Source organism: Mustelus asterias, chromosome 8 (genome assembly GCF_964213995.1).
Source record: "Mustelus asterias chromosome 8, sMusAst1.hap1.1, whole genome shotgun sequence".
Classification (NCBI taxonomy): domain Eukaryota; kingdom Metazoa; phylum Chordata; class Chondrichthyes; order Carcharhiniformes; family Triakidae; genus Mustelus; species Mustelus asterias.
In genome coordinates, this window is record NC_135808.1 from 72,340,777 (window position 1) to 72,356,141 (window position 15,365).

At 41.9% G+C, this 15,365-nt stretch overlaps 1 long non-coding RNA gene across 1 annotated transcript in view; it reads right to left on the bottom strand.

Annotated features, from left to right (window-relative positions):
* Nucleotides 1-14,005, bottom strand: part of LOC144497901 (uncharacterized) — a 76,766-nt gene extending 62,761 nt beyond the window's left edge. Inside the window, exon 1 of the long non-coding RNA XR_013498573.1 lies at nt 13,804-14,005. This is a non-coding gene — a long non-coding RNA (uncharacterized LOC144497901). The remainder of the gene's footprint in view (nt 1-13,803) is intronic.
* Nucleotides 14,006-15,365: the final 1,360 nt, after the last annotated feature.

Consider the following 15,365-nt stretch of genomic DNA (forward strand, 5'->3'; position numbering starts at 1 on the left):
ATGCCTGTGGTTAGCAGAAGTTTTTGTTGGTTGCCTTATTACCTTATGTTATTTTATTAAAGGTCACATTTAATGACCGGATAAGAGATTTTTTTTTTTAAAAACTGCTCAAATAAAACAAGAAGTAAATGCCCTGCCCAGCCTCCAGCCATACCTCGCAAATCGGCAGAGTACTTTATCGATTGTGGGGGAAGGGGGCAAAATGTTGTGTGTTGAAAGCAATGTGAGCATTAGAAATCAAATAATGTGTAACTGGAGAGTGGCTGTCATTGCAGTCGCTCTGAGTGCTTGGGTTCGTTTGTGTTATGTTATCCACAGGCCATGCTTATGGCCCAGCGGTGTAGCTGATCACTTAGATGGAAGATCATGAGCTGGGCATTGCCTGTTCCACCCTATGACTCCAATCGGATGGCAATAGTTCCATCATGTTCTGTGCCCAAATAATTTTCACTCAGGATTACAAAGAAATTGCAGCAGAGCCTGGCCATGCAGTCCAACTGGTATATGCGCCACCCAAGCCACCTTACTACTACATCTGATCCTCTCAGCATATCCTCCTATTCCTTTCTCCGGTGTGTACTTATCTGGCTTCTCATTAGATGAGTTAGCATTAATATTGAAAGCGACATACCATCTTAAGCCAACAGCATGTCAGACAGAATTAAATCCTTGTAAATCGACATGGGCAGGACTAGTGCTGCCACATTACAGTGATAGATAAATCTTGACAGTGCATGGACGACTGAGCATTCTCAGTAATTGTTACAATATTTTAACCAATTTAAGTCACATTATTAGGCCAGTTTATTTAAGTGGGGCAAATCATTCTTTATCGTGTCAAAGTTCCTGATGAAAATGATGATGGGAGGGGGGCGGGATTCTCTGGCCTCCCCATGATGTGTTTCTCACGGCAGGAAGCAACATGCCATTCATGGGTGGTGGGACCTTCTGGTTCCGCCGCTGTCAATGGGATTTCCCGGGGAAACCACAGCAGGTGGTGTACCGTCGGCAGGACCAGAAGATCCCGCTGATATTTTTGCTTGTCCACCTAAAATTGTACATAGTACTTTTAACTGTACACATTACACTATGCAGTTTACCGTTGTGTGGAAGAATTGGTTTATCCATTCACCAGTATAAGATATACTGGAAAGGTTTTTTATTCTCCAATTAAATACTGAGTAGATAGTTCTTTTTGTGCTATTTTGCCTTATTCACCACAAGATGAAGAATCGTTATTGTGTTGGGCCTGAAACATCTTTACGCCTTTTCTTCAGTTCTCTGCCCAAAGGCAGGTCTGATCACCATGGGCAGTGCAAGGAGGCACCCCAGCCAGAACAGGAATCAAACCCCCCTGCTGTTGGTTCCAATCTGATCCCCTCGAGTGGGTCCAAGTTCCTCTGATAACTTGCACTATGTAGTCTGGACCTATGGATAGTGATGGAAAAGGCTCTAATTTCCTTTCCATCATGTTGCTGACCAGGACTCTCTCCCGCTCTTACTACCTGCCATTGGTGTATGGAGGAAGGATTTTCCAGGTTGATACACAACCTGTTTGGCTGCGTTATGAACTCGCCTTCCTTGGTCATCAAGTCCTGATGTGGGACTTAAACTCAGAGCTTCAGGCTCAGAGGCAGGGACGCTACCCACTGCATCACAAAACCAGCTCACTGCTTCACGACCGATTACTTTAAATTTTATAGATACTATTTAGAAACTGGTAGTTATATAATAGTGCCAATGTGTACATGAGTGTACTGTCAAATGACGTAGTAGCAAATGTGAAGGATGGAAAGCATGCAAGAGGATTTGTCTTCCTTACAGATGTGATCATCACTAACCATCATCAACAACAGCTATATACAGCCACCATCAAGAATAACCAACAAATGTCATCATGGGCAACTTTCAATCAAATTAACTTGCATTTACACAGCAGTTTTGAGCTATCTTAGGATGTTTTTCAATGTTAGGCTTAAGGAAAAAGTTAGTGATTATACATCGCATCACCTAACACGTCAATTCAGAATGTGAAATGCTCAGAAACACCTTAATTAACATCATGAATAACACCAATTTGAAGTGGAGAATGAAGTGGTTTAAATGATATTGTAATAACACACACTACTGTTTGGGATCTATGATGGCACAATTTTGGATTGTGCTAAATTCTGGAAATGGAGAGGGATTCTATGTTGGGGGTAGGGGGTCTCAGAAGGATGAAAAAAAATCTCATTTGTTTTACAGGCTGAATTTTATGCATCTACATTTACAACCATTTGGTAGATTTTTAAAAAAAAACAAATTGAATCCTAGCATGTAATTGCAGTCCTAATGTTTCTTCAAGCTCCCCCCATATTAAAGTAATAGGAGCCTGATACTCGGGGTCACATTTGTACTTGTTCCAGACTAGAATGTCTTGGCCTATTCAGCACTGTTCTTATCAGTAAGGAACAATTGACATTTGGATATTGTCTTGCCTAACTAACTAACTACAGGTTCAATGGTTAAGGAAAAAGCCTGAAGGTCAAGTCCATCAATCTTCAAGTCTAATCAATTTTCTAGACAGCATGCTCCTAGTCTGTGCAATCTATTTAGTCACATTGAAAGATATTCCTTTCCACATACTTTGTACTTGCTTACCAGATGAGTTTACACTATATAATATCTTCAAAATGTCGTTAGTCGTTCTAATGACCAGGGAGGGAAAAACGGACAGACTCAGACATTCAAATAAGGCATGATTAACTGCTGTGATCAAGGGTAATCAGCACTCCAATTAGTCAGTCAGACCAAACTAAAACCATTGCAACAAACTTTTTTTTAAATATAGAAAGTAGACATTACTCAGCAAAGTCATCTGCAAATGGAAAATCAGACACCACCCTAAATAAGGTGCAAGATACTTTGCCCTATTGTGTGTTCCTTTGTCAGGATCCACCACGTAATCTTTACTGAAGGCAGGAGCAACTTGCACAAATCCATATTCGCATCGATAGCACTGCAAAACCTTGAAGGATTTGAAACTAAAAAGTCACCTTTTGAATTTTCAGAAGTAGCCATGTGTGAATGCTAATGATGTGGAGATGCCGGTGTTGGACTGGGGTAAACACAGTAAGAAGTCTCACAACACTAGGTTAAAGTCCAACAGGTTTATTTGGTAGCACAAGCCACTAGCTTTCAGAGCGCTGCTCCTTCATCGGGTAAGTGGGAGAACTCCCACTTACCCGATGAAGGAGCAGCGCTCCGAAAGCTAGTGGCTTGTGCTACCAAATAAACCTGTTGGACTTTAACCTGGTGTTGTGAGACTTCTTACTGTGAATGCTAATGATCAGAATGAAAGATTAGATCTCTTAGGCTCCAGTGTATCTTGACAATATTTTAGTGCTTTACATCCACGGACTGCTCATTTGTGACCTCCCTCAAACACCACTGTTGTCTCATCTTAGAGTCAGATGTCGTAGATTAATACTCAAAATGCTCGAGATTGTTTCATTCGATTAATATTCCTTCCAAGATAGGTGGAGGCTTGACTGGAACAATAAAACCAGCATCAGCAGTTGGGCCAAAGGGCCTAGTTATGTGTTGTAAAAATATATGTAATGTTCCAAACTTTCTACCATCTTTTCACTTCAATTTATCTATTTGTTTTGTGCAGTTTCAATCCTCTTCACATGTCAAATCCATTTATTCCCTCTTGATCTTTAGATGAGAACCTGAAACTTGATTGGGTAAACTAGTGTTACATGATACTAATTCCATTAATTCTGCGCTAAACTGGTGTTATATAATGCCAGTTAATTCATTCCATGCTGAAGTGCTTGGTGATGTGGTGTGCGCGAGAAACCTGCTCCACTACCTCATCACACACCTACAGCCTATGCAGATCAAATGATAAGTCCATGCACGGAAGGAAGAATGTTGTGTCACGCTGGTTTACCTAATCTTGCTTAAGCTTCTATTCTAAATACATTATTGATTTATCCTGAGCTTTTAATACTGGCTAAAATGGTCACTGGACCTATCCTAAGTAATCAAGGACCAAACAATGGACTAAGTATGACAATAGTGAAAGAACAGCGTGAAGCGACATTCTATGAAATCTATTTCAAGGGTTAACTTGCTGTCCTCAGCAGGAACTTTGCTCTTCATCTCTAGACTAAATTTAGCCAAAATTAGTTGTGATCCATGTCAAATTGATGACACGCAACAAAAAACCATTTTAGCAGAGTAAATGTAACTGGGATTTAGTCCGTCCTGGGATTAATTAGATGGAGTTATTTTACTAGGATGTGCCCATGCGGTACACAGGACTGTGATATGTACATAATGGCTGAGTTTAAAATGAAATGTTGCCTTATAGCCCAGAAAGATTTCTCACATTTTCAGTTAGCCAAAGGTCAAGTATTGGAACAGTTTTTATCCAAATCCATGGCGTTCTGCTTCATGAGAACGCTGGCTGAGAAAGAAAGGAGTTATTATACTGTGACCCAACATATAGTTTTATTAACCTCTTGGGAACTAAAGGGGGAATTTTAAAAAAAAACAATGTTTAGTTTCATTGTAGAATACCATGTTTAAAGTCTTCCTTTTTTCCTTTTTGGTTTTTCATACATTCTTCTGGTTCAGCTTTGCAATACTCTGCACTGTTAAGCATAAGAATCAAGTTTTGCAGATGTTGTCTGATAGGAAACATGTGGCTACCCTGAAACCGGTGAAGGACATTCTGTACTTTTTAAAGAGCTCTGGATCTACAAGTGCTTTCAAATAACTGCAAAACAGTACGGTGGAGAGAGAAAGCAAAGTGCTGAAAAATCAGAATTCCTCTTCACTGTTACTGCTTTCATTGAACTGTGTAAAATTTATCCTTTCGGCTGCAAGCTGTTAGACAGAGAAAGCACGCGTTGTTCCATGCATTATTGACAGCCTTCTTTTATTTTTCATCTCAGCAATGGCCCCAAACCAATGAAAGGTAGCTTTGTGCGGTTATAGCTGGTTTTAGTTTAAGCTTCTGGGCTGAAGAATCCTTTTGGAAAAAAAAAAGTACTGTATTGACTAATGTAGTCAAAGTCATTTAACCTTCTGTGTAGTTATGTTCCCTCAACAACTTGCGTTTTACGGTACCTCTTAATGTGACAAAAAACCCGGGTAAAAGACTGGCAGTTGGTTTGCCTCTGGCTTAAGTAATAATTTGCATAATTGAAAACAACAGTCTGCAAAATTATGAGATGCACGAAAGGATGGAATGCAATTCCAATCTCGGAAGAGTTGCACGAAGAATATGCCACAATTCCAAAGATGAATCTAAGAAGATCTGCTGGATTAATTTACTTTAAAAATCCTGGTAATGGCCTTGCACCTGGCATTGTAGTTCAATCAAAGTGACCCTGCCCTTTTCCCGCATAATAAATGGACCAAGCCTTGATGGATAGAAATCAATACTAATGCAGTGGGATGACTATCAAGTTCCCCCGCACCCCTCCGCCCCACCATATAGTGCTGGTAAATCCACCCTAATCGGTCTCTTTATTTTAACAACAAATTTGTAGTTGGGAGATTTGGTGATGTTGGCAACTATTGTAAGGGGAAGCTAGAGTGTGTGGGATTTGTAATTCACAGCATTAGGAAGTTGTTCTGACCAAGTTCATTAACATTTAACAAGGGAGATTAGGAAGAGCAGGAGGAGGATGCGCCTTTATCTTTTAACTGATTTGTAAAAGATTGATTCTGCGATGGTTCCTATAACCAATCGACCCCTGCTCCTCCATTGCAGTGGGAAATGGCAGTGCATTTCAGTAATAGCCTGAGCTTATGGCTGTCAGTGAGCGAGAGTGAACACTGGGCTGAAACATTGCAGATATTTCATTTTAGACAAAACAATTGGGTATATTAAACTTGGCATGTAATTTTCCCCAAAAATGTCAGATTCCGTCTGAACAAACTGCCGTGTTTCTCCCAGGCAGCTTTTCTCTCCAGATCTTCTGGCACTTTGTAAAGAAAAACAAGGTGGGGGGGGGGCGTGTTTTGTGCCATCATTTCTGCAGGGAGGACAAGGCCGACTCCACAGAGATTTGGGCACCATTTTTAAATAATGGGAAGCCCCCAGTAGGGTTCCCTGAAGACCCTGCCCCTGGTACCACCACGGGACTATTCTCACCTCTGAGCCCCCGGCGTGGTCATCACGACTGGTTTCTGTTTTTGGAGACCAGTAACGATTCCCATTGGCGTGATGTCACGACGCAGGGGGAGGAATGTATGGGGAACACGGAAGTTACAGCATAAAGCCATTTCTGCAAATTTGAATTTATTTAAATTGTTGGAAATCAGGTTCATGCCCTGGGCGTGATCTTGATGATTTTGTCAGTGGGATGGGGGCGGGGAAGGTCTCATTCTGAGATTTCCCCGGCTCAAGTCCTGTTTTAGCCCTCTAACGAGAGTTAGCAGCCAGAGCGGGATTTGCACCCGCAGTGAAGGGGGTGGAAAATTGCCCCCCACAATCTGCAAAGGAAAACTTCAGAGCGCTGTAAATTTGAAAAACGACTATTGTCTTTGTATCCAGTGATGGAAAAGCTTTGTTACAAGATGATGACTTTGGTTCTGAAAGTTTAACATGTTCGGCAGATTGCAGAAAGATCTCTGAGCCAAAGCTTTGACCCAGCTCATTGCTCAGTTGACATTCAATACTTTATTCCTACAGTGACGTCTTGGCTAAAAGCGATGGGAATCCAATATATCAATTAAGCAAACTTTCTTTTGACTATTAACATTAGACTTCTTAGCAAATTGTGGTTAATATCAAAATCTGCTCATTTAGATTTATTTTAAGTTGCCTTCCTATGGAATAATCTAATAGCCATAGTTTTAGTAGCCTTTTTGGAATGAAGTCTGATGAAAGTCAGAGTGTGGTAATTCTATACTGTTACTTAAATTTCTGCCGCAATATTCAAGTACAAATGGAATGGCCTGTTATTAGAGAACTGAGATCCACACTGGTTTAGTGGGTTCCACTGCATCGTGTTGAACAAAAAGACACTGCGCATCTTTAGAAATCCTTTGCAGTATAATGGACGGTACAATGAAAACTAATACTACACTGTTATAATTTGATTTCTTAATCTTAAAAGATGCTTAGATGGTACAGTTTTATTTAATTTTCCTCCTTCCAGCCAGCCATTTCCTGTTGTTTTTAATAAAACTGCCATACAAAGAGGTCAGTTTGACTGATATGGTTGCTGTCATGCTTAATGATGTTTTTACCTCTTCACTATTTTTTTAAACAAATACGGGTGTCAAATAAAGGGTCGAGTATGAGCTACAGTATGACTGAGTCCATATCTGGGACTTCTTTTTCTCTTAACTGTTTGCTTCTTTCTGTATCAAGATCTTTATAATTTATAAGAATATGTGACAAATCATTACAGTTATCCTACTTGCCTTTGGCTACTTTTTTTAGCCACAGGATGCAATGAAATACTATGGTATTTCAGACGGTTCTCTTCAACCAGCTGAACAGTATAAAAGAGAGTGAAAAAGTGGGAAAGGATGAGAGTTTGGTGTTAAACAGGGCGAGGTGAAAATCTGTTGTGCAGATCCTTGGGTTGCACATTGAAGTGAGCTGGTTGGAGTGGTGGACATCTTCTCATTTTTCCTGTCCCTGCCCTTTCACTCACCATTGAGGAGTCCATTGAAGACTAATTGCCCTGGAAATATATTTGAAGTTCATTCAAGCCTCCAGCATTCTTGTTTTTTAAAGGGCTTGGATTTCAAGAATTCTATCTCCTTTTGAGAAAAAGTGTAAACAGCCAGGTCAAAATCCTGGAACTCCCTTCCTAACAGCATTGGGTTCCAACAACACGGGGATTGCAGTGGTTCAGGAAGGTGGCTCACCACTGCCTTCTCAAGGGCAAGTAGGAGTGAGCAGTAAATGCTGGTCTAGCCAGTGATGCCCACATCCCATGAATGAATAAAATAAAGCTATAGGACTTGTTACTATTGCCCCACGGATGGCTCAGTGGGGGATATGCCCTGCCTGTTGAAACAGATGAGGAAAATCATTGGCATAGTCCTCGATCTCAGTGGAGTAGTTGTGAAATAAACACCAATATCCTTTTGGTGGGGAGGAAAAGCAATATTGGCATTGCTGCTCGCGATTACTATCCTGCATCAGTGTTAGCTTGGTGTGCAAATAGGGCAGGCTGACTGCAATGCTCTCTTGGCTAAATAGTGCACTAAATAGTCCCCACTCTAGCTTGTGGGGGATGATCACTTGAGAAATGGCTGTTTGTTTGTTCTGAATGTATTAAGCATGATTTGACTTGTTCAGAAGACAAAGGGAGTAAAAATTAAAAGCAGATTGAGTTTATATCTTACGACATCAATGCAAATGTATTGATGTCTGACGAACTTGTTCTTCAATTAGCCTGGGCACACTCATCAGCTCTTCAGAACACCCGCAATGTCATTGCCTTCCCTTTCCTGCTTTGAAATAAAACACTTCTAACTTTGCCTGTGCCTGCACAGTCAGTTCTGCAACTTAAAAGCCAAATAAAAAAAAGCATCGCTTCTGGCCAAAAAAGCTTCAGGGTGCCTAAAAAAAAAAGTTGATTCTTGTAATGTACAACCTCATAAAATATAAATTATGATCCACAAATAGGAAACTGAATACCCTGGTGGAAAGGCTGGTGAAAAGGCTACGTGACCAGGAGTGGAACTAATGCGCAGCAAATGAAATGGGTCGAGCTATACAGGATGCCCCTCAGTCACAACCCAAGTTATTCATTACCTTGCATTTCCACGACATAAACCAGCAATAGGGAAAACCTCAAGCTGAGGGAAATCATCACATTTCTGCCACAGAGCTCTCTTGTATTTCTCAACTGAATTCTATAAATTAGTTTGGGGTTTTTTTTTGAATTGTCAGGAATAAGTGTGTTTTGATTTACTTTGAGATTTATATATATATTTTAAAACCTTAACCCATTGAACTGAAATGTTAATAATTATGTATTCTTAAACTGGGACAACTGAATAAAAACATACACCGTCTAATGGTTTAATGGCAGGTTATTCAGTAACCCTCATTGTCTGACTGGAGAACTGACTGTGTCCCTGGTGCAGCACATTCTATCCATATATTCTGCCCTGAAGAGAAATTCTATCCCACTGATTTAGTTAAGCATTTTAATTTCTATCTGGCCATTTCAGTATATTTTCCATATCGGCGACAGCGCAATAACACCCAGCTCTGTTGCGAAGGGATGGGATTAATGCACTAGTTGGAGAAATTTTCTGACATTAGGTTTAGATGGAATGACAGAGCTTTGGTGAAAAGCCTTCTAGACAGGTCCGCATGTCTGCTGCAATCCAACCAGACAGTCAGGCTCACAGCATGTCTGAACTTTTGATTTTAAATGCATTTCTTCACAGAATTCAATTGCTGGCTGCTCAATTATTGATTGTCACGAGGTTTGGCTTCATCTTCCAGACAGAGGGTGGCAAAATGGATTACAAGAAACACATTTCTAAGGAAGAAATGCGTCAAGATTTGTTGTTAATCAAATCCGTGGTAAAAATGTATTGACTCGAAACATGCGCATTAACAGCCTGAATCAAGTTATCATTGTGAATGGTTGGAAATGGGTGAGTGGATGGGGGTGGGCATTGGTTGGAAATAGGAAGCAATTCAATAAATGACCAAACAGTGCCGAGTTAACCAATCAACTTTTTATGTCTAATGTATTCCATGCAGATTCAATTTTCCTGTTCAAATTCCACAGGTCTATTTTTGTGCAATTGCCCCATGACAGGGGGTTGAGATTGAAGAAGTCTACTTCATTGGAAACTGTTCCATGAAGTAAAGTAGTATGGAAATTCATACATTATTGCACTCTTAGCGTGAGTTCTTACAAAGGCAGATCTAAAGATAATGGATCATCTAGAAAGTTCTGGCCAGATAATAGACAGTTTGAGACTGTGGGGAAAAAGATGATGAAAAATCAATCCCCACAACAAGGATTTTTCCAGACGCTGTGACATGCAATGGACATCTTCCACTTGATCTGTCCAACATTAGTTAGTGAGTGATGATGACTCCTTCTTCCAGCGCCATGTTTGATTGAACTGAACAGAATATTTGCCATGGTAACAGCTTCCATGCTATTCTGAGCTAAGTGTCGCCTCTCCTACCCATGGGGGGAGGGGGGTGGGAGGAGGCACTGGGTAATTTTAACCCTTTGCGAACTGTGGCTTGTGTTCCAATGGAATTACTTTGCAAAATTATTTTATGTATCTTAAAAGTGTTTTCTGAGTTTTCATAAAGCAATGAAGTAATGAGGGCAGCGAAGGCAGCTTTCCTAGTCAGAAAGAAAATATTAGCTGGTTAAAATTCCATGTGTGGCGCTATTAAACTCCTATGGTTTTGAGAAAAAAACAATTTGAGCAAATAGTAAAATGATATTTGACACATGGGCTGATAACAGGTCGGTGTGACCCTCTGGGGAGCAGATTTAACTATGGCAGCATCGTGCATTGCGTCTGGCTTAACGTTGTTTGCGTAGGGGTTTGTACAGCTGTAAACCTCTAACATGGCCCGCGCACCATCATTCGGTGGCTGAAACCCATGCCTTACAGCATCACAATCCTGCTCAGTGTATGCAAAGGCAGCAAGCAAGTGGCTGCACCTGGAGTAGAGAGCAGCGTGTAAGTGAGGGCAAAGGCTGACCCTGGCTAGGGCACTGACTACACAGACTTTGCACTGTATGAAAGGTCCAGACAACCCCTGTGGATTCATCATGCGACACTCGCCTTTCTTCTTTTCCAGACATGGTAATCCAAAGAATATACTTAAGATCACCAGCAGCGTAATTATCCACCAGCTTCTCATTCCCCACCCCCCACCCCAACCACCCCCCACCCTTCCCCCCCCCCGCCCCCACCTCCCCATCGTGTTCAGTATTGGAAGAATTCCGAGCATTAATAGGCAGTGCTTTTTTTTTCAAAACAAAGATTAGATTTCACAGGAACCTCTTGTTATGACTACCTCTTAATTCCATCAAACCGATCTAAATCCGCATTATTAGAAGCTGGAGTCTGGAGAGATTGCAGATGCTCTTTGGTGCTTTGATAGCAGAACTAATACAGTGAAAAAGGCACAGCTCCTCTTCGGGCATGGCGATGATTTGTTTCAGCTGTCAAGATACTTTTTTTTATCATTTAAAGCCGACTCTGGTTGCAGGAGTTCTTGAAGGGATATATCTTTTGTTTGATTTCCACCTTGCGATAAATCAACGTGCAGTGTCTTCCAACGTCTTCGGACACACCTGGCTGCTCGAAGGTTATGTAAATGACGGCTCCTTCTTGGTGACATTTCCCTTGTTACGTTCCATAATAGATGAAGTATCTTTGCCCCACCCCCCCATCATTTCAAACCAAACACAGTCTATTGCCCAGCAAATTACTCGTCTGTCTGACTTGCATTCAAATCCAGGTAGAGGAGGAAGGTGTAATAAAAGGAAGGGTCCGGGTAATAGACACTTGTATTGTAAGGTTTTAAAAAGGCCATAAGTTGTGGCAGCGCCGTGTTCTTTGAAGACCAAATTGTCTGTGTGCACTTGAGCACAGCTGTAGCACGATTCAGTTGATCGCCACAGAAGAAGTTAAATTCATTCCTTGGTGCGAGTCATTTGCTTTCAAAGACCCAGTCAGGCTAGCCAGTGAAGTAGGTATTTTGTCTGGCAATGGTGATATGGAATGCCTGCTAAGTTAGCAAGGTAGCAGCAATTCTAAAGATCCATTATTGATACAGTGTCAACCTTGGGCTATTCCAGACACCCTTTAAAAAAAATGCAAATAGTGGAGATACACCACCCTGTGTATAGAACATAGAATGGCGGGGATCAATTTACTTGCTTGGAAAGCACTACGATCGCACGTTTCACTCAGTACGACTATTTGTATTTGGCGGTTATTAAGTATTTCTCCACGCGCAGACATATACCCTCCCTTTCAACCCCTGTGCCCACCCCCATCTGAAACAAAATCAAATGGCTGACAAAGTTTTGAAGTTAAAAGCCGCATGTCCAGAACAAATAGCTCATTAAGACAAGAGGATTTTATTTTATTGTCGCAGTACTGAAAACAAGTGAATGGGAATGTCTGGAACAGATCAGTTAATTCAAGCAGTTTGTTCCCCCCCCACCGCCGACCGCAACCGCCCCCCCCCCCCCCCCCCCCCCGCAGCACTTCAGTGTAAACGAGTTGTCAGCAGCGAAACAGCCCTGAAATAAAGTACGTCAGCATTGCAAAAATATTTAAATTTTTGTACAGTTTTTTTCCGCCGCGGCTATTGCAGATGAGACAAAGACCGGCTTGATCCCGTTAGCCTTACAATGGTCCCACTGATTGCCACACGATCCCTTCCTCTGCATATGGTCAATTAGTATTGAAAATACTCAGCTGATTCCTTCTGCTGAAAATTTTAAGCAGGGCCTTATGAGCAGGAAGAATGATGTTATTGAAAGGAAGAATCTCATCTAAATAAGAAAAGGGCACACGGCCATCTGGTCTGGTCAAACTCTGCACAAAGTTTATGGCGATAGTTATAACGGGGGAGGGGGGTGCGGGGGGGGGGGGGGGGGGAGCTTGCCGGTGTTATGAGTGTGGACGCCTCAAAAATTACATTAATCTGTGCATTAAAAAAAAAAGCTTAACAAAGGGAGGGTTGGCTCCCGTTTACTGCTGCAGTTAGCTGTTTGTGGCATATGGAAGCCCACAGTTGCCGCTCTCTTAGTGCAGTAGAACAGACTCGTCATGCATTGCGTGCAGGCTCCTTGATTGTAGAAAAAAAACTGGCTGCAGGCCAGACAGGCGAGAGCTCTGATCATTATGTCTAGCCTTCAGGTGTCTTAGCTCACAGTGGGTGGTGGTGTTGAATGGGGAGGGTGGGGGGGCGGGGGGGGAGCGCGGGGAACGGAGGAGGAGCTGTGGATGACATGATGGCAGACAAAGAAAAGGAGAAAAAAAGAGCTCAGCTCACAGAGAGAGAGAAAGAAAAAACGAACATATTCCCATGTTAAATGAATTTATGTATTTGATATGTCTCCCAAGAATGGGAGGCAGATTTAAGATCGTCTGTGTAAAGGAGTCCAGATTGCTTCAGGATTTATTGAGCACTGCTCAGGGTTGTATGCAAAAATATGTAGGAAAGATTAATTAATGTAAACAAAAAAAAAAGATCCCTCCTGCTTGCCCTTTGTTTGAATTTCAAAGCTCTTCAGCTGTGCCCCTTGAAAGCTCTGGGCTTTTCAGCTACTCATTGTACAAGCTAAACTCTGAGTTGGCTGGACAGGGCCGTACCCCCTCGTCATGGGGTCAGCCGAGTTTGTTCTACTTAGTGCTTGCAGTGGAACTGATTGGACACGGTGAATGTGTTATCACAAGCAGCATACTTCATCTCGTCCTGCACCCTGAATAATGCAGAGGGTTGCCGCTGCTTAAAGGAGTCTGTGCTGCAGTCAGCAGACAGACAGACAGTTCCCTTGGGCTGTCTACTTTCTCTCCCGCACCCGCACCACCCCCACCCCCCCCCACCCCACAACCACCACCACCACCCCCTCCCACCCTCCCTCCCTCCCAAAAAAGTGATTTAAGGTCACTCTATGGTATGTGAGCCGTTTTCATCAAACTTCAAATGTTCCTCCGGGATATTTATTTGTCACTGAACAGAAATCACACAAACGCCAAATCATTTGGAGCTGTGCGGTGAAGCAATCTCACAAGGCAAGCGTATTAAAAGAAAATACTTACAGTTCAGATGCAAGAATAGACTCTTATGAATATTCTTCAAGCTGTACAGTGCCGCGTTTAGCTTGACTACAAGTTGAGAAGGGAAGGAAGCAGGAAGTTCCATTAATTATACAAAGAAACATGCTTCAGTTTAAAGTCACTTTGGTCAGGCACTTGTGTGCAGACATCCCAGTGCTCTAGTATTGCTTCTATCTGCTGCACTGAATTGAACTATATAATACCCATGTGAAAGACAGGGGGAAATGTAGTCACGTGAAACACATTGATGCACGCCATTGGCTCAGCTGATAATCTTTAAGCGAGACATTTTTTTCTTCCATTGGCCACACTGGAAGATTGAAGGCATGCAGATCCTCCCAGTCCAAGCCTCTTTTTTTTCCCGCAGAAGAATGACTGTGTGGGAGTTAGACTGACAGGGGAATTAGCTGGGAAAGGATCTGAAGCCATCATTAGGCAGAGGTCAGAGGAGGAGGAATGAGCGGCTTAACTGGTTTAACAGTGACTATCTTTTCACATCAATGTTGTTGGTTTATGAATGGCTAACCTGTGCTCAGGACAGAACGAGGGGGATTGATCAGCCCAATCCTAAACTCTCATAACTTTCAAACAGCAGAAAACTCAACTGCAATCTGGATTAAATCAAATGAGATCCTATAATATATAATCAATGCATTATAAAATATTATTCACCAACCCAGAAGTCTTACATTTTTAAATTGCTTTAAGGTCATTCGGTGACGGGTTGAATTTGATTGCAATTTTATTTGAGGGTAATGTACTTGTAAGGAAGCTGAAATTAAGAAATGTTCTTACAAATGAGCATTTTTGCCTTTGAGGATCAAGGCTGTACTCCCATCCTGGACTCCTGAGCTCGGGGCCTTTGTCACCATTCAACTGGCTCTTATAACATGAGTTCCAGAAATGGGGCAGGGTGGGTGGGGCGTGGCTCTTGACACAAAGGAGATAAAATTGGTCCTCAGCAGTAACAGGCCACGTCCATGTTCGGGGAAGGGTGGAGCCTGCTGTTCAGTTCAGGGAGGTTGGAGACTCTTGTCTTCAGGTGGACCTTCCCAGCAGATGCCTGAAGTCAGAGACTAGAACACTGGCTGTGTGTTTGGCTTTGTTCTACCATGCCTATGGCCAATTGTGTCCAGATGTGCTCAGTGCCCAGATGAGCTAAGTCAACCCAAACCAGCTATCACGCCTTGGAAAGAAAAGATAGGCACCTCGATAATGCTTTTCACAACCTTCGGACATTCGAATGCACATTACAGCTAATAAAATACTTTTGAAGCTTGGCCACTCTTGATATACAGAACACAGTGGTCAATTTTGCACGCACAGCAAGACCCCACAAACAGCAATGAGATAAATAGCCAGAATATCTACTTTGGGTAGTGTTTGTTGCAAGATATATATTGGACTGACACTGGGGAGAAACTTGCTTTTCTTCGAAATAGTGCCATAAGATTTGTTTTTTACATCTGGTTGAGAAGACAAGACAGGACTTTGGTTTAACATCTCTATCAAAAGATACTCCTTTATAGAGTGAACTTGCTACT